The 19,633-nt window shown below is 45.4% G+C and overlaps 1 protein-coding gene across 1 annotated transcript in view; it reads right to left on the bottom strand.

The window, feature by feature from the left end:
- KIAA1210 (KIAA1210 ortholog) overlaps positions 1–19,633 on the bottom strand; it is a 171,842-nt gene that overhangs the window by 121,568 nt on the left and 30,641 nt on the right. The window contains exon 2 of the mRNA XM_077484554.1: positions 6,783–6,868. The gene's annotated coding sequence lies outside the window, so the exon portion shown is untranslated. The remainder of the gene's footprint in view (positions 1–6,782; positions 6,869–19,633) is intronic.

The following is a 19,633-nucleotide window of genomic DNA, read 5'->3' as shown; positions in this document are numbered from 1 at the left end:
GTGCTCCATGAGCTGTTCAAAGCGTGGGGTTTTTATTTTAATTTAATTTTTTTAACTCAACTCCGCTTTAAACTCCTCCACAACTTTAGTTCTGATCTGTCTGGTGTGTTCCTTGGCCTTCGTGATGCTGTTTGTTCACCAAGGTTCACGAACAAACATTTGAGGGCTTCACAGAACAGCTGTATTTATATCGAGATTAAATTACACTCAAGTGGACATTTATCAATTAGGTGACTTCTGAAGGCAATTGGTTCCACTATATTTTAGTTAGGGGTATCAGAATAAAGGGGGAGGAACACAATTGCATGCTACACAAACAGATATTTGTAAAAATAAATAAATTTGAAAACCATTTATCATTTTCCTTCTACTTCACAATTATGTGCCACCTTGTCTTGGTCTATCACATAAAATCCCAATAAAATACAAAATTAGATTTTTGCTTGTAATATAACAAAATGTGGAAAATTAAGGGGGTATGAATAATTTTTCAAGGCACTTTAAAAAATCTCCATGGGCGACACTTTAAAAATTTCTACACGTTACCCATTTAGAGTTACAAAAGGAGGTCTTGCACCAGAATTATTGTGCTCGCTCTATTGATCGTTGCAGCACCTCACATGTGTGGTTGGAACACCGTTTACATTTGCGGGTGTGACTTTACTTTCACTTTGCTTCCCCTATTTTTACACTGTCCCTTCTAAATTTTTTTTGTTTTGATCTTTTATTACCGTCACAAAGAATATAAACATCCCTTGTGACAGTAATATTTAGTGACAGGTACTCTTTATGGAGAGATCTGGGATCTCTACAATTGCAAATTCCTCCTTTGCGCTTAAAAGCATTCAAAATGCCAAGTTTGGTCGCTCTGAATGTGGTAATTTTTTTTTTTTTTTTTTTTTTTTTAACATCTGGCACCTTCAAGTCAAACTGGAAGGGATGTCATGACTCTGCTTAGGGCTTACTAGATCCAAGACCAGATCAAAGCCGATTCTGGCACTGTTCGGGTCTCCGGGCCAGCCAGCAGATGTCCCGGCTGGTCGCGACTGCTTAGCCGTATTCGTGGTTATTGCAAGAAAGTGAGGTGTGCAGCTGCAGGCACCCCCCCCCCCCCCGATAAAACCCCCAGAACCTGAAGGCTGCATATTTGCGTTACATCAGTGCCAAGGGGTCTAAACAAAAATTGGCAGTTCTCAAGAAATGAGATAGGCCGTCAGTACTTCAGGTGTGATCACTTTTCAGATATTGGCACCATAGCTTGTGGACTTTCACAAAGACCAAATAATATCCACCAATTTGTACTTATTTTTACCAAAGACAGTGGCGGAATTATCAGGGTCGCAACAGTCGCAGTTGCGACTGGGCCCTGGAATTCCATCACTGTGGGGGGGCCCCGGCGTGGTTGCTATCCACAGGGCTGTGAGTGGAGAGCGTGTCTCATGTAAACAGCAGCACAGAGACACCGGGACTTGGGAGTGAAGTTTCGTCCGCTCTCGCAAAGCACACAGCTGATCCTGCTCCCCCTTCGGCCCCCCTCCCCTCCTCTCCTCTCTCCTGTGTTCTCCGCGGGCATTCAGGTGTGAAGCGAACAAGCTCACATTTCCCGCGGAGAACACAGGAGAGAGGAGAGGAGAGGAGAGGAGGGGAGGGGGGGGCCGAAGGGGGAGCAGGATCAGCTGTGTGCTTTGCGAGAGCGGACGAAACTTCACTCCCAAGTCCCGGTGTCTCTGTGCTGCTGTTTACATGAGACACGCTCTCCACTCACAGCCATGCTGACCCCTCTCCAGTGTGTGTGTGTGTAGACTCAGGAAGATCCCGCCGTCCATCAACATCATAGAGCTGCTGATCGCTGCCTCCCCCCAGGTGGGGGGGGGGGGGTACAGAGATCTGCTGGGGGCCAAGGTGCACAGCAGAGTCCAGCAAGGTACAGAGAAACCTCTTTAAGGGGGGTGACTGTCTAGGGACCCTAAAGTAAGGGGGGGTATCTGGGGATCCTGATGTCCAGTACCACCGCCACCCCTCCTCCAGTACCACCACCCCCGTGCCACCCACCTCCAGTACCACCGCCACCCCCTCTCCAGTACCACCACCATGCCACCCACCTCCAGTACCACCGCCACCCCTCTCCAGGACCACCATGCCTCTCTAGTACCACCACCCACCTCCAGAACCACCATGCCGCTCCAGTACCATTGCCACCCACCTCCAGTACCACCGCCACCCCTCTCCAGTACCGCCACCCCTCTCCAGTACCACCACCCACCTCCAGAACCACCATGCCGCTCCAGTACCATCGCCACCCACCTCCAGTACCACCGCCACCCCTCTCCAGGACCACCATGCCTCTCTAGTACCACCACCCACCTCCAGAACCACCATGCCGCTCCAGTACCATTGCCACCCACCTCCAGTACCACCGCCACCCCTCTCCAGTACCGCCACCCCTCTCCAGGACCACCATGCCTCTCCAGGACCACCACCCACCTCCAGAACCACCATGCCGCTCCAGTACCATCGCCACCCACCTCCAGTACCACCGCCACCCCTCTCCAGTACCGCCACCCCTCTCCAGGACCGCCACCCCCCCTTCAGTACCACCACTGCCACCCACCTCCAGTCCCACCGCCACCCACCTCCAGTACCACCATCCCCCTCCAGTACCACCACCACCCCTCTCCGGGACCACTATTCCCTCCAGTACCACCACCGCCACCCACCTCCAGTACCACCACCTCTCTCCACGGCCACCACTGCACTGGTGACACAAGTTCCACTCGGGACACAGGCTGCACAGAAATGTTTTACTTTGTTGTACAGTGGAAAAAAAATATAGTATCAAAATCATGCTTTTCGGGGGGGGGCCCTTCCTGATTTCTTGCACCGGGGCCCTGAGGTTTCTAGTTACGCCTCTGACCAAAGATATGTAGTAGTATAAATGTTGGCCAAAATTTATGAAGAAAAATTACTAATCTGCTAAATTTTATAACAAAAATTTTTTTTTTTTTTTTAAACAGAATTTTTCGGTCTTTTTTCTTTTATAGCACAAAAAATAAAAACCCAGCGGTGATTAAATACCACCAAAAGAAAGCTTCTTTTTTTTCACACAAATAGAGGACAAAAATTTCATATGGGTACAGTGTTGCATGACTGAGTAGTTGTCATTTAACCACTTCCCGACCAGCGCACGACGATGTATGTCGACAAAATGGCACGGGCAGGCATATTGGCATACAGGTACGTCCAATATTCAATGCCGCCCTGCCATCGGGAGCGCGCCGCGGGCGGCGCGCTCCCACGCTGGTCGGGACCCCCGCGAGTCCGGTTGCGGGACGCGCGGACTCTATTGCCGCGGGCATCCCCGCGATCATCTCACGGAGCGGCCGAATGGAGGAAATGCTGAGTAAACAGCATTTCTCCATTCTGCCTAGCAACTAGTGACGCTGATCTCTGCTCCATGTGATTGGAGCAGAGATCAGTGTTCACTAAATGAAAGCCCAACCCCCCCACAGTTAGTAACACGCCCCTAGGAACACTTAACCCCTACACTGCCACCCACTGGTTAACCCCTTCACTGCCAGTGTCATTTACACAGGAATCACTGCATTTATATAGCAGTGATTACTGTATAAATGACAATGGTCCCAAAAATGTCCGATGTGTCCGCCATAATGTTGTAGTCACAATAAAAAAATAAAAATAATAAAAAAAATCGCTGATCGCCGCCATTACTAGTAAAAAAAAAAAAAAAAATATTAATAAAAATGCTATAAAACTATCCCTATTTTGTAAACGCTATAACTTTTGCGCAAACCAATCAATCGCTTATTGCGATTTTTTTTACCAAAATTATGTAGAAGAATGCGTATCGGCCTAAACTGAGGGAAAAAAAAATGTTTTTTTATATATTTTTGGGGGATATTTATTATAACAAAAAGTAAAAAATAATGCGTTTTTTTCAAAATTGTCGCTCTATTTTTGTTTATAGCGCAAAAAATAAAAACCGCAGGGGTGATCAAATACCACCAAAAGAAAGCTCTATTTGTGGGAAAAAAAGGACGTCAATTTTGTTTGGGAGCCACGTCGCACGACCGCGCAATTGTCAGTTAAAGCGACGCAGTGCCGAATCGCAAAAAGTGGTCTGGTCTTTGACCAGCAAATTGGTCCGGTCTGAAAGTGGTTAAAATGTGAGAGCACCGAAAGCTGAACATTGGTCTGGTTATTAAGGGGGCTTAAGTGCCCAGTGGTCAAGTGGTTAAGGGTGGGCAACGCCAGCATGTAATGGCTAAGGTGCAGATTTACAGAAGTTGGCATTTCCATTCAGAAAAAAAAAAAAAAAAAAAAAAAAAAAACATTGGTGAGCCAAATTGTTTACCAGATTTTTAGATTGCTTAAAAATTCCAATGGTAGTTTGTGCTTGTTCTCCCAGTCAGTATTAAAGTGGTTGTAAAGGCTGAAAGGTTTTCTTACTTTTTTTTTTTTTTAAATAAAGTTAAAAGGGGGCTGCTGCACTACAAAAAAGGTCATTCTATGCATGGAGTAGAAAAGGGTTTACAACCCCTTTAAGTTTACAATCACTTTAAAAAGAGGTAATTTGCAAACTGCTAGACTTTCCAATTTGCTTATGACATTATGAAAAACCCCCTCAAGGGTGGGAAACCAACATGTAACTACTATGGGAACTGGTGACCTTAAAACGTATAAAAATCCAGCAGCTGCTTCATCTCGACAGCACCCATGCAAAATAGAAACTCAGTTTGGTTAGAAGTGACTTTTACAAATCCCGCAAGTGCCAACTTAAATATTAAACCCAAAAATGTAATGTATTGCAGCCTAACAATTAGACGTGCCTGTATTAGGTTTTTTCCCCTCCGGTCTCCCATGGTGATCTGCCCAGTAACATCTCCTGTATTATACAGAAACTACTCTGGATGAAGGCGCACAGTGGGCAGATTTGGGCAGCAGCATTGGGGGGGGGGGGGGGGGGTATTAGAAGTACTAGGGGATTTAAATAAATACAGTAACAAATCAAAGCTTAACTACAGCTCATACTTTATAATCAGTTGCAGTTTATTATTATTATAAGTTATGTTTTAAGATTTAATATAAATAGGGTTTCTTTTGGGTTCAATACTGCTTTATTAGAGAGAGACCAAGAGTTTAATTATTTAAAACAACTTCCATTTTAAATAAGGCCCCTTTCACACTGGGGTGGTGCAGGTGTCGGCAGTAAAGCGGCGCCATTTTTAGCGCCGCTTTACTGTCGTTTTAGCAGCAGTATTCGGTCGCTAGTGGGGTGGTTTTAACCCCTGGTACCGGGCAAAAAAAAAAAAAGGGTTAAAACCGCCGGCAAACCGCCGCTTTGCCAGCGGTTTAGCTGTGCTGCCCCAATGATTTCAATGGGTAGGAGCGGTTTAGGAGCAGTGAATACACCGCTCCAAAGATGCTGCTAGCAGGACTTTTCACCGTCCTGCTAACGCACTGCTCCAGTGTAAAACGGTCCGTCTTTTCAGGCGCTACATTGTTAAAAATAGCGCCTGAAAAGACGGACCGTTTTACACTGGAGCAGTGCGTTAGCAGGACGGTAACAAACACACAACATTCTTTTATAGGCTCTACATTCTACTCTGAGGAACTGGTGCACTCAGAACTAGGAAGCCAAGGACTCTTTAGCGCAAGCTCATCCAGACAGCTGCTAACAGCAAAGCACCATTTCTACTACTTTGATTTGGGATACTCATGGGGCAGGTCAGCGGTAAAGCACCGCTAAAAAGCAGCGCTATTTGGCTACTAGCAGGGAGCTTTTAACCTCTGCTAGCGGCCGAGGAGTTAATTGTGCCTGCAAAGCGTCGTTGCGATTTGCATGCACTTCGGCGGCGCTGCCAATGCATTCCAATGGGCAGGAGCAGTGTATACACCGCTCCTCCACCATCCTAAAGATGCTGCTTGCAGGACTTTCTAAAGTCCTGCCAGTGCACCGCTCCAGTGTGAAAGCACTCGGGCTTTCACATTGGAGTAACGCTTTACAGGCACCATTTTTAGCGCCAAAACGCCTGTGTGAAAGTAGATTCATATAGAATCTTTCCATCTTCAGAATCGTATTCAACATTCTGCGGGTTGGATCAAGAAGGAGGAGAAGAAAAAATAAATAAAAAACAAACAAAATCTTAGCTATACAATAGGATTAGAAAACCATTACGAAAAAAAAAAAAAAAAAAAAAAAAAAAAAAAAAGGGGGGTAGTGTCTGTGTAAAGAATACTTTAATTCACAAACCAAATGCAGATAAAATGGACATTTTTGTGGTTGAAATGGGACATGTATTAATACTGGACTGTGTACACTTTGGTATTTCCTGTAGAATAGCAGCAGCCAAAAATGGCATACATCATTTAACTATGGCTCTCTTGTTAAGACATATGAGCAAGGCTGCTCATACAGACACTATTCATGCAGACAGCGAGATCCTCAGTACTGGAACACATTACATTACATCTAGGGATGAGCCGAAATAAAGTTTCTGCAACAGGAGGTACGGTATATTGCAACATAGGATAGCTGGAATTTAGGAAAGAAACAAAAAAAAATAAAAAAAAAAAAAAAAATAAAAAATAAAAAAATAAAAGTTAACTTAGCCTTTAAAAAAAAAAAAAAAAAAAAAAAAAAAAACACACACACACACACACACACACACACACACAGCATATTCAGCTGTCTGCTTTTGGATATATCCAAGACACTTAACTGTTTAATAAAGAGTAATATGACATTAAAAAAAATTAAATACCTGAAATAGTGATGCCAAAGGTTGTGGCCATATACGTTGGTCACATGTAATCACAGATAAACCATTGTTGGCAGTTTCATCAGTCTCTGAAAAAAATAAAAATAAATATTACATTTGTAAGAAATGTTATAACATTTTATGTTTGTGAATATAAAACTCCACGCAAAACATAAGAAATGCCCACTGTGACTACCTGTGCGTGGAAAAAAAAATTTAAATTGGGTGCGATTTTCAGGGGCAACAGGTAGAGAGGGGCTGGAACATGGTTATTTACTGTACTGTAGAGTGTAGCAGCGATTAGATGGCAAGTCGTAGTCTGTAGTGAGCAGTGCTGCCTGGCCCCAGGGCTTGGGCTGGGTCCTGGCATTGTTTCCCAGCTCAGGCATAGCAGAGCCTTTACCCTGCCACATAGTTACCTCTCTCACCTCACCCTCCGTGCCACTTAGAAACTTCTACTTCTCTTCTTACCATTGGGGTCCCCCCAAGGTTCTTTACTTGGACCTCTCCTATTCTCAATCTGCACCTCCTCCCTGGGTCAGCTGATAGCAATGGTATTGGGAGGCTATGCTCAGCTCAACCAACCAATCTCCCCCCCGTGTCACTTCCCCCTGACTTCTTGTTTTGTGTCAAAATAAATGGCACAACTATCAGTCTGTCTCTCACATACCTGGGTGCAAGGGGTAACCCTGGACTCTGAACTGTCCTTTCAGGCCCACATCCAATCCCTGTCCAAATAATGCGGCCTCAGAATCTGCCCCTTTTTAAACATTGACCCTTCTGAGCTTCCAATTTCGCTAGCGCTCATCTGGACTACTGCAACTCTCTCATTGGATTACCTTTATATAAGCTATTCCCCCTTCAGTCCATTATGAATTCTGCTGCCAGGCTCATCCACCTCACCAACCGTTCAGTGTCTACTACCCCTCTCTGCCAATCCCACCACTAGCTTCTCCTCACCCAACAAATAAAATTCAAAGCACCAACAATAAACTTACAAAGCCATCCACAACTGTACCTCCAGCTACATCACTAACCTGGTCTCAATATATCAGCCAAATTATTCTCCATGTTCCTCCCAAGAACTCCTGCTCTCTAGTTGCCTTGTCACCTCCTCCCATACTCACCTCTAGGACTTCTCCTGAACTTTTCACATCCTGCGCCCCCCCACCCCAAAGCACCTTGTCCCCACCCCCTTTCCTGACCGGCCAGGCTGCGTGCTCAGATAAGGGTCTGCTATGGACTTTGGGGGACCCCCACGCCGTTTTTTCAGCATGGGGGTTCCCCCTTTAAATCCATACCAGGTGACGGGGCTAGCAAGGTGTCAATCTCGCCGATGGAGGCGGCGACATTGACCTCCTTGGCTAGTCCCGTCTCCCTGGAGCCACGTTCAAAACGAATGGACTTTTCTCCGTATGGGCAAGTTTGTTCATTTCAAAAGTCCAGCGGATTGTGATTTTGAGTCAAAACTTCTAAGTCCACCGGACTTTTGGAAAGCCCACACAGGCGAATTGTCCGGCAGACTCTGGTCTGCCAGATATGCCGCGTATACACGATCGGACTGTGCGTTAAAACTTTCATCCAATTTCTAAATTGCTGCATTTGAAAATTTCAAAAGCCAACAAGAAGGAAAAGTATTACTAAAAATAAGCACTTGTAGGTTTAACTTCTCGTTTTCGTATAATTCTTCCTTAAGGGGGCATGACAGGGGTGTGCGTCCTATGCCTAAATGTGTATAATAGGTGCCCCGCATTCCTATCTCAAAAAGCTATGTAGCCCCCCCCCCCCCCCCTCCCCCGGTTCCTAAAAATGGGGCTATAGTGTAAATGTAGTTTTTGGCTGAGCTGTAAACAGCTCAGATTGATTGTACATAGCTAATTGTTTCTGTTCTAAACTTGGCTGTGTTGTGCATTTCCCACTGTTGCCAGTAGGTGTTACTGGTACCACAGGACAGTGTGAGAACAACTAGGTTTAGCTGTAATGAATATTTTTCCCCAGAAACAGCTGTGCATTCTGGGAAGGGGTATTTATTGGTCAGAGACCACATGCTCTAGTCAGTCCTCACCTCCTGGCCTTTCTGGCCTGAGGCTACATTACTGCAAGCTCAGCAAGTAAGCCTATCTGGGGCCTACTACTCCTGAGGTGGTCCTTCGGCTGTCTTGTCTGAATGGAAGAAGCCAAGCTGAGAAGATCCAGGGGAGGACCCTTGCTGGAGAGAGCCAGGATAAAGGCTGGTCTCTCAGAAGGGCCTGGTGACTTACTTGAAGGACGCATCTACATCTAACTACCCTTACAGTACTGCCAGGTCGGCTTAAAAAGGTTCTGGTACTGTCAAGCTGCTCTACAATCTAATCAAGGCAATGTCCCCGGCTGCTACTTTTGTGAGAGGCTTATCCAGACATCTTACTGGTTGCTAGGTCTGTACAAGAGACCTACCCAGATATTCAAGATGTTAGACAGTGGTTTGTCAAACTTTCTGAAAGAAAGTGGTTTGTTCTTTAATTCAAGGAGTCTGTAAGTGATCTACTAAAACCTCCCCTCAACCTCTTTTCTACAACCTTTCTCAAGTTATAATTAAAGCATTCAAAAATACCTAAAGTGACTGGCGGCCACATTTGTTCTAACTTAACATTATAGCCATGGACTCAGCCCTGGGGTGAATGTAAGCCCGCTCCCTGTATCTGGGGAGGTACCTTCCTGCTCCCAGTAGATCACTACAGTTAGGAGTCATGCTTTACACAGCCTACACAGTAGCTGCATCCATGATTTTGTCGCAGAAACATGCATGGTTTACACCATGTGCTATTGCAGCATAGCAGCCAGTTTCAGACAGACAATTTTTGGACAGCAATAGAAATTAGTAACCATTACCTAGATGGGATAAAAAGTACTTCGTTTTCCTGGTTCTTCTGTAAACTGTAGAAAAGTCAAAGGCTGGTATACAAGAGTGACCCGTGCTCATGAGTGACCCGTGCTCATGAGTGACCCGTGCTCATGAGTGACCCGTGCTCATGAGTGACCCGTGCTCATGAGTGACCCGTGCTCATGAGTGACCCGTGCACTGTGGGCGTACCGGCGTCACCCCCCCCCCCCCCCCCATCCATGTGCCCGGCCCCTTTCAGGATGCTGGACACATGGATTCCTATGGCGGGGGTGGTACTTTTTGAAGCACCAGATTAGAGCCAGAGGCTCCAATAGGCTTCAAAATAGGGTGGGCTCAGGGCGCAGAGAGTGCTTCCTGATCCCTCCCAATTGTGTGACAATAGCAAATTCATTTTGGCCATTTTCACACTAACCTTCCTCCCTGCAGGGTGTCAGGCCTGCTTCCCGATTGGCCAAAGTGCCAGGCCACCCTATTGGATGCCTGGCGCATAGGAAGAGGAGACATGCTCTGTAGCGGAGGTCCCCGCCGCTCTGAGGAGCTGCTGCAGCAAGTCCTCTGGGCTCTATCAGAGCCACGCGGGGGGAGGGGGGGTGGTTGGTGGGCACAATGGGTGCATTTGATGGGCTCAGTGGCTGCATATACTAGGCAAAGGGGGATGCATGTGTGCTGCGTTTGATGGGCACACGTGGCTGCGTTTGATGGGGGGGGGGGGGTTTCAGTATTTTTCTGTTTGCGCCCCCCCCAAAAAAAATGTGATCACCAGCCGCCACTGCTGACAACCTTCTGTGTAGAGTGGGTTACAAGGCATGGTGGGTATAATGCATGATAGATTCATGGGTGCCAGACACTTCTGGAACGCAAAGATTCATTTTCTCTTGAAAAGAACAGAGGGTTCAGGGCCAGGACACCCTTTAGTGTTTGCAATGCTAATTAGCAGACTGAGACTTGTATAGTTAGACACCCATGTAGGGAAAGGCACGCAGCAGGACACCGCATCTGCATGTGTAGGAGCGCTGTCTCCTACCTATGGCACAGTCTTAGAACAGTTTCTAACACAAATTGTAACAAACTTCTGTACTTCCTCTACAATCCCTTCTTGTAGATCTTCACTCCACTGAGCTCCCAATCGCTTCTCACTAGACTTGCCAATCCACTGCCACTGGATCTACTGAGCTCTTCCAACCTTCTCACCGAGTATCTTCCTCAAGCATTACTCCCCCACGCCCCTGCTTAGGTTCCTAGCTTTGCACTCATACTCAAGCGTCAACCCACTGGCCTGCTCTGTCCCTGGCTAAAAACCAAGGCTGCTCTGCAAGTGTCACCTCCGCTAGCTGGGTCCCTGGCTTGACACCTGCTGAAGAAGTTTCCCCAATTCTTCACCATCCCTGGTTGGTGAGAATACTGCTCCGGGACTTGCTTCAACTACTCACTGTGGTCCCTGGTAATAAGGGCTGGTCCCCTAGTTGTGACAGCTTCCCCTCTACCTATGACCACGACAGGTTCTCCGGCCAGCAGAACCATCACTTATGGTTGGATTGCAAGCCGCAGTCCCAAACTTATGCTGTTCTCTTGCTTCTGGATAGGCCCTCAGACAGTCTAGCAGCCAGATATCCCCGGGGTAGGCCTCAGGCTCTGGCATAGCAGCCTGGGGCAGCACAACACAAGTTCACCCAGACAGCCGTCCAGGTGACACAGAACCCCAGTCACCTGACTTCTCCAAAATATAGACTCTCCCAGCAGGCCAAGGGACCCAAGAAGATCCCTGCCCATTGTCTGAGACACCCCCATCTATTCCCAAGACAAGGGCATTGCAAGGACCACTTATCTGATGTCACTAGATACCCGGCTATCTAGTGACAGAAGAGAGAAGTGCAGCAATTACAGAATTAGGTTGGAATCAATTGATCCCCTATCAATTGGCCAACTATACCTGGCAGGTAAATGTACTGGCAAACCTGCCTAAACATCAGGGTGCTACACTTACACTGGTGGCAATGAAAAGATTAAAGAAATGCTGTGCTGAAGGAAATGCACAAGTTCCCATCACAGACTTGTCTTTCTGAAAGTGCTAGATGCCTGGCAGTCCTGCTTCTGACCCAAAACTAGTATGGGACCAATAAGTCAGAGAGACATCAGATGTCTTGATCTGCCTGCTTTTTAACCATATCAAGTATTGATGCTGCTGGTTCAGCATAGCAGTCATGCAATTACTGCTGGATGACAGCAGTACATAGAGAGAACAATTAGTGTCCAAGTAGAGAGATTGGCCAAAGCAGATAAATATTCACTGGGCCTTTAAGCTATAGTCAACAGTGCATCCAATAGGATCACCTAATGCTTTGGTCAATTGGGAAATGGGTCTCATCGACTTGCCTCTTGATTGGCAGGGAGGAATGTTAATGTGGAAATTCACAACAGGGTAGAATTGGGGCGCAGTGCTCTTCTCCCTGAGCCCACCCTATTAGAGCCTCAGGCTCTAATCACGTGCTTCAAATTACACACCCCCCACCTATCCCTGCCATAGTATTTTATGTGTCCGGTGTCCTGAAAGGGGCCGGGCGGCAGAGGTGTCAGGAAGGGCTGCGCCCGCAATGCACAGGCCTCCACTGCTGCCCATGTCTTTTGCAAAAACTCCAAAACTGTCAGATTGCAAGGACATCTCCTATGCACAGCCCTCTTCAGATCATCCCACAGATTTTCAATCGGATTCAGGTCTGGGCTTTGGCTGGGCCATGCCAAAATTTTAATCTTCTGGTTAAGACATTCCTTAGCCGATTTGGACGTATGCTTTGGGCAGTTATGCTGAAACATGAAGTTTTGCTTCATGTTCAGCTTTCTACCAGAAGCCTGAAGGGTTTGTGCGAATATTGACTGGTATTTGGAACGGGTCAGAATTCCCTCTACTTCAACTAAGGCCCATGTTCCAGCTGAAGAAAGATGCCCCCAAAAGCACGATGCTACCACCACCATCCTTTACCGTGGGTATGGTGTACTTTTGGTGATGTGCAGTGTTTTTGTGACAATTTTTAGAATTATGGCCAAAAAGTTCAACCTTGGTTTCATCAGACCATGTGCTTCTGGGAGACTTCAGACGTGTTTTTGCAAAACTTTAGCCGGGCTTGGATGTTTTTCTTCATAAGAAAAGGCTTCTGTCTTGCCACTCTACCCCCAGACATATGAAGCATACGGGAGATTGTTGTCACATGTACCACACAGCCAGTACTTGCAAGATATTCCCTGCAGCTCCTTCAATGTTGCTGTAGGCCTCTTAGCAGCCTCCCTGACCAATTTTGGAGGGATGCCCGGTTCTTGGTAATGTCACTGTTGTGCCATATAGTAGCCACCGGATGACTGTCTTCACTGTGGTTCACGATATATCTAATGCCTTGGAAATCCTTCTCCTGACTGATACCTTTTAACAACGAGATCCCGCTAATGCCTTGGAAGCTCTCTGTGGACCATTGCTTTTAATGTAGGATGTGACTAAAAGTGTCAGGAAAGACCTACTAGAACAGCTGAACTTGATTTGATGTTAATCAGAGGCACTTAAAAAAATGATGGCAGGTGTGGACTCCTATTTAACATGTGTTTAGATGCGATTGCTTCATTCTGAACACATCTTTTTTTATTTCCCTCATTTTTAAAAATGTGACATATGTAAATTGTTCAACTCAATTGGGAAAAAAAAAAAAAAAAAAAATAATATATATATATATATATATATATATATATATATATATATATATATATATATATATATATATATATATATATATATATATATATATATATATAAAAAACGTACATACCTCCCCTGTTTATTTCTTTGTCAGTGGGCAACATACAAATTATCAGTCTATAATTTTAATGGTAGGTCCATTTTAACAGTCAGACAGAACAAAAATATACTGCGGCAACACGGCTCAGCTGCACGAATTGGCGTCACGTTACATCGGTAACAGACGGCCATTAGGGGTGCGGAGGTGTGCGTCCCCTGCTCACCCACGGAGTCGATGCGAGTGCCTGGCGGTGGCGATCACCACCGGGCTCCCGCGATCACTCAGGCACACGGAGAAACGGGATCTGTGTGTGTAAAAACAGTTTCCAGTTGTGAGGGGAGAGCAGACAGATTGCTGTTCATACAGAGTATGAACAGCAATCTGTCATCTCTCCTGCACAGTCCCCTCCCCCCTTCAGTTAGAAAAAACTAGGAAACACATTATCCCCTTCACCACCCCCAGTTTTAACCCCCTTCACTGCCAGTGACATTTTTACAGTAATCAACTCATTTTCATAGCACTGATCTCTGTAAAAATGCCAATGGCCCCAAAAATGTGTCAAAATTGTCCGATGTGTCTGCCATAATGTCGCAGTCCGATAAAAAAAAAAATAAATAAATAATAAAGACATAAAACCATCCCCTATTTTGTAGACGCTATAACTTTTGTGCAAACCAGTCACTATACACTTAGTGATTTTTTTACCAAAAATATGTAGAATACATATCGGCCTAAACAGAGGGGGGGGGGGGGGTGTACATTTATAGCAAAAATAAGTTCAGTTTTTTCTTAAAAAATAAAAATAAATTGGCAAACTTTTGTTTATAGCGCAAAAAATAAAAACCGCAGAGGCGATCAAATACCACCAAAAGAAAGCTCTATTTGTGGAGAAAAAGGACGTAAATTTTGTTTGGGTGGAAAGTGGCACATCCGTGCAATTGTCAGTTAAAGTGGTGCCGAACCGCAAAAGGAAAGTGCTCGGGTCAGGAAGGGGGCAAAATCTTCTGGGCCAGAAGTAGTTAATGAGTGAAATAAGCATTTGATCCCCTATCAGCAAAAGTTCTGGCTTCCATACGGGTAACAAGCCGAGAATAGGAGCACTCTTAACCACTTCAATACCGGGCCATAGTCAAATGACGGCCACAGATGGGATCTCCCATCCCGGGTGGACGTCATATGACGGCCTTGGTATTGCGCCACTCTTGCGGACCCGCAGCGATCGAGGATGAGCTGTGTCCCTCGGACACAGCCCATCCCCGATCTGTGGGATTTTCCTCCCCATCGACCCCCCCGAAACATGTGACCGGCCGTGTCCAATCACAGCCGGTCACATGTACTATGCCATTACAGCGCTCGTGCACATGCCTAGGGCGCCGATCGGGGATGTGGGTTGTCACCCTGACACAGCCCAACCCCGATCGCAGTAAAGAGCCAATTAAATTGGCTCTTTACCACGTGACCGGCAGTGATTGCCACAGAATGTAAACAAACCGCGGTAACGAGATGTTACCGGGTTCTCCTCCTCACACACACTGATCGTGTGTGAGGAGGAGATTGCGGGTAACATCTCGTCACCGCTCACTGTACACCAACACACACCGATTACCTCCCCCCCCCCCCAATAAAGAGGACCTGTCATCACCCTTCATAGCCTGTCGGAGTACCCGTCACCCGCCCGAGTACCTGTCACACACACACCCTAGAACTCCTGACGGCGCTCCCTGCATGTTGGGCCTCTGTATGTGGACACGCCGTGTTAAAGACACACACGTGGTATCGCCATACTCAGGATGAGTAGCAGAATGTATTTTGGGGTGGAATTTTTGCTATGTACATGCTTTCAGTTAGAAATATCTTATAAACTGACCACTTTGTGTAAAAAAATAAATAAAAAAAATTTAAATGCACCCCGTCCCGACAAGCTCGCATGCAGAAGCGAATGCATACATGACTAGCGCCCGCATATGAAATGTGTGTTCAAACCACACATGGAGGTATCGCTACGAGAGCAATAATTCTAGCCCTAGACCTCCTCTGTAAAACATGCAACCTGTAGAATTTAAACCTCGCCTATGGAGATTTTTAAGGGTAAAAGTAACATATCCATCTCTCTACACACACCCCTCATTTTCTTTCCACGTTTTCCGAAAACTTGTGGAAAAAAAATTAACTGTTCAAAAGACTCATTATGCCTCATATAATATATGTTGGGATGTTTGCTTGCTTGTAATTCTGGTGCTCCAGGGATTTCACAAATATAATAGGTCGTTAGGAAATTAGAGGTGTCATTTATGCTCCTAGAACCCGACAGTGCTCCCTGCATTTTGGACCTCTGTGTGGCCAGCTTGTGTAAAAGTCCCACACATGTGGTATCGCCATACCTCGGGAAGAGTTGCAGAATGTATTTTGGGGTGTAATTGGAAGTATGCATATGCCGTGTATGAGAAAAAAAAAAAAAAAAAAAAAAAAAAAAAAAAAAAAACTTTACACACACACACACACACACACACACACACACCTCTTTCCCCAAGAAATGTGGGAAAAAAATTACAACTTCAAAAAACTCACCATACCTCTTACTAAATACCTTGGACTGTCTACTTTTCAAAAAGGGGTCATTTGGGGGGTATTTGTACTTTCCTGACATTTCAGAGCCTCAAGAATTGAGATAGGCCGTCAGTGCATCAGGTGTGATCAGATGTGATCAATTTTCAATGATTTGCACCATAGCTTGTAGACTAACTTTCAAAGAGACTAAATAATATCCACTAATTTGGTTTATTTTTACCAAAGAGATGTAGCCGTATAAATTTTGGCCCAAATTTATTAACAAAAAATGACTTGTTTGCAAAATTTTATCATAGAAACTGAAGAAGAAAACTTTTTTTTTTTTTTTTTTTTTTAAATGTTCGCCCTTTTTTAACTTATGCCGCAAAAAATAAAAAACCCTTGGTGGTATTTAATCACCACAAAGAAAGCTCTATTTGTATGAAAAAAAAAAGATAAAAATTTGGTTTGGGTACAGTGTTGCATGACTGAGTAACTGGCATTCAAAGTGTGAGAGCGCTGAAAGCTAAAAATTCGTCTGGAACGGAAGCTGTATAAATGCCCTGTATTGAAGTGGTTAAAAAGGGAGTGCTCTTAATCTCAGCTTGTTAAAAAACTAAAAAAAAAAAAAAAAAAAAAAGACACCTGTCCATAGAAGCAAATCAGATTCCAACCTCACCACCATGGCCAAGACCAAAGAGCTGTCCAAGGATGTTATGGACAAGATTGTAGACCTACACAAGGCTGAAATTGGTTACAATACCATCACTAAACAGCTTGCTGAGGGCGACAGTTGGTGTGATTATTCCCAAATGGAATTAACACAAAATAACTGTCAATCTCTCTCAGTCAGGGGCTCCATGCGAGATCTCACCTTGTGGAGTTTCCAGAAAACAAATAAAAAAACACAAGCTCTTTGGCATCAACTCAACTCACCGTGTTTGAGGAGGAGCAATGCTGCCCATGACCTGAGAACACCATCTCACTGTAAAACATGGGGAGGTGGAAACCTTATGCTTTGGGGATGTTTTTCTGCCAACGGGTCAGGACAACTTCACTGCATCAAAGAGACAACAGGGCCATGTACTGCCAAATCTTGGGCGAGATCCTCCTTCTCTCAGCCAGGGCATTAAAAATGGGTCGTGGATGGGTATTCCAGCATAATGACCCAAAACGCAGAGCCAAGGCAACAAAGAAGTGGTTTAAAAAGAAGCACATTAAGGTCCCAAGTGGCCTAGCCAGTCTCCAGATCTTAATCCCATAGAAAATATGTGGAGGGAGCTGAAGATTCGAGTTACCAAACGTCAGCCTTGAAACCTTACAAGGAAAAAAGGAGAGTTTGGGACTTGTGAGGCCATGCATTTCCATCCCCATCAATAAAAAAGCCCCCCCCCCCCCCCCCCCCGACGATGACCTTAAATGAAGCACATTGTTGTGCTTCAATGCGATACAAAACAAATACACACACACACACACACACACAGTGTTTAGGCAAGGTTGCTAACAAATTTAGTTTTCCAGGTAGTAATTGTCCTGGCTAATTGTTAGAAGATCCCAATTCTGGAATTGCTGCAGCTTTTCTCTTGTCACTAGGTGGCACTGTGGCTGGTGACATTAGAGCGACAGTGGCATAGCAAGGTCAGATTATGAATGGATGAGGTGTCGCAGCCAATTGGCAGGGGTTTCCCTTGGGAGAGCCCATTTGGGTAGAGTCAGGCGATCAGGGGTTCTGTGCCACCTAGATGGACGTTTGTTATGTCTCCCCAGGTTGTTAGGCCGGAAGCCAGAGGCCTAGCCTGGGGACAACTGGCTGCCTGAGGCCTATCCAGCAACAGGATAAGCAGCGTGGGGTTGAGACTGCAGTCCAACCAAGTAGCAAAGGTCCAGCCGGACAGGGAACCAGGTTCCGCTAAGGGACCAGCCACCTCATTACCAGAGGCTACTTTTAGCGAGCGCAAGTACCAGAGCAGTCTTATCAGCCGGGGAAGGTGAAGTGGGAAAGCTTCAGCAAGTGCCAAGCCAGGGACCTAGCAGGTTAGCGGGGGCGATGCTTGAGCAGTATACAGCGGCTTAGCTGTGGAAGAGCTCAGGGGATCCAGAAATCTAGCGAGACTGGGAGCTCAGTGAGTGAAGACCTACAGTGGAATACTTGGAGATGAGAAGCACTATTCTGTGTTACCAAGAGTTATGTATGACTACCTTTAAGTTCAGTTGCCATAGGAGACAGCGGTCCTACCTATACAGAAATGGCATCCAGCTGGAGGCCTTTCCCTGTATAGCCATCTACCTATAGTGTTTAAGTCTGCCATTTACTATTGCATCTACCCAAGGGTGTCCTGGCCCCAACCTGCTCTCCCACAGTTCTTGTTAAGAGGCAATAAATCTCTTATACGCATTCAAAAAGTGACTGGCGCCCATCATTTCATCTTGCATTACACCCTCCATGCCTGTTAACCCAACTCTTGAGGTCACCATCAGGCGTTTAGAGGTCCGGGAGGTCGCCACACACACCCAAAAATAGAGGAGCATTTAGAACCGCTTTAAGCAGAAAATAAAAAACAATCCTCTACAATGCAGTGTGTTCCACATGGATTACATCTGTCACAGATTACCTGTATTATTCAGGATAATAGCTAGGCTATACTGCCACCCACTGATAAAAAAACATGCTTCTGTTTTATATAAAAATGGAGAGGGGATTAGAAATGCAAACAAAGCCAGCGAAAATTTAGTACAGTCCAGCACAAAACAAGGTGGAACACTAGCAAAAAAATAAATTAATTAAAATAAAAAAAAAAAACCCCACACAACACACACCACACATTTCCCCTCTTGGAATAGAGTAGGGAAAAACATTCTCAGAGCTGCCTCCACATTTGAGAGACTTTATCCCATTTCTTGTACCAGTGACAAGGAAGAAGATGTCAGGAATTAACTACCAAAAAAGGAACAGACGAGAATGGAGACGTGAGCTTAGTGGGCAAGATTTACCATTCTGGATCTGGCAAGTTCCCGGATATGCAATCTGTATACTATCAGGTGACCAACACCCATGAAGCATTTAGTCATAAATGGAAAAGTTGTAATAATAATTACAGTTGACAAGACGAAAAATTACAGAGAGAGTTAAGACTCCACCTAATGCTTTTAATCTTCTAATTGCATGCTAGTGATGCTAATATTATAATGGAGGGATAGGTCTACTGAACAAAGCCTAAAAACAGGAGAAAACACAAAAAAAAAAAAACAAAAAAAAAAAAAACAAACACACCACCCTCTTGAAATATGCAGGGCTGGACTTACTATTGGGCTTGACTGGGCTCAAGCCCTTGGGACCCACCAAGATACATAGCCAAGTGTACTTGGCTCAGCTCACAGTCACGCCCAGTCCCGCCCCATGATGGACAAACAGGGACTGGTCGTGACTGAGCCGAGCACACTCCGCGAGAGGACCCGAGAGCCGCTGTAACTACATATTTGGCGACCCATCGCAGTTTGCTATGGAAGTGACGTTCAGTCGCCGGCCATCTTGCTACACCCCACACTCTCCACACTAAGGATATACCAAGGTGTTACACCCACCGGAGTTTTGCATTTTAGATGCATTTATAACATTAAAAAGTTAGTATACAGTGAAATACAGA

Source organism: Lithobates pipiens, unplaced genomic scaffold, assembly GCF_037356315.1.
Source record: "Lithobates pipiens isolate NorthernLeopardFrog02 unplaced genomic scaffold, aLitPip1_a1.2 Scaffold_1, whole genome shotgun sequence".
In the NCBI taxonomy this organism is placed as follows: Eukaryota; Metazoa; Chordata; class Amphibia; order Anura; family Ranidae; genus Lithobates; species Lithobates pipiens.
The sequence above is the reverse complement of the archived record's forward strand: the minus strand, read 5'-3'. Positions and strand labels throughout refer to the sequence as shown.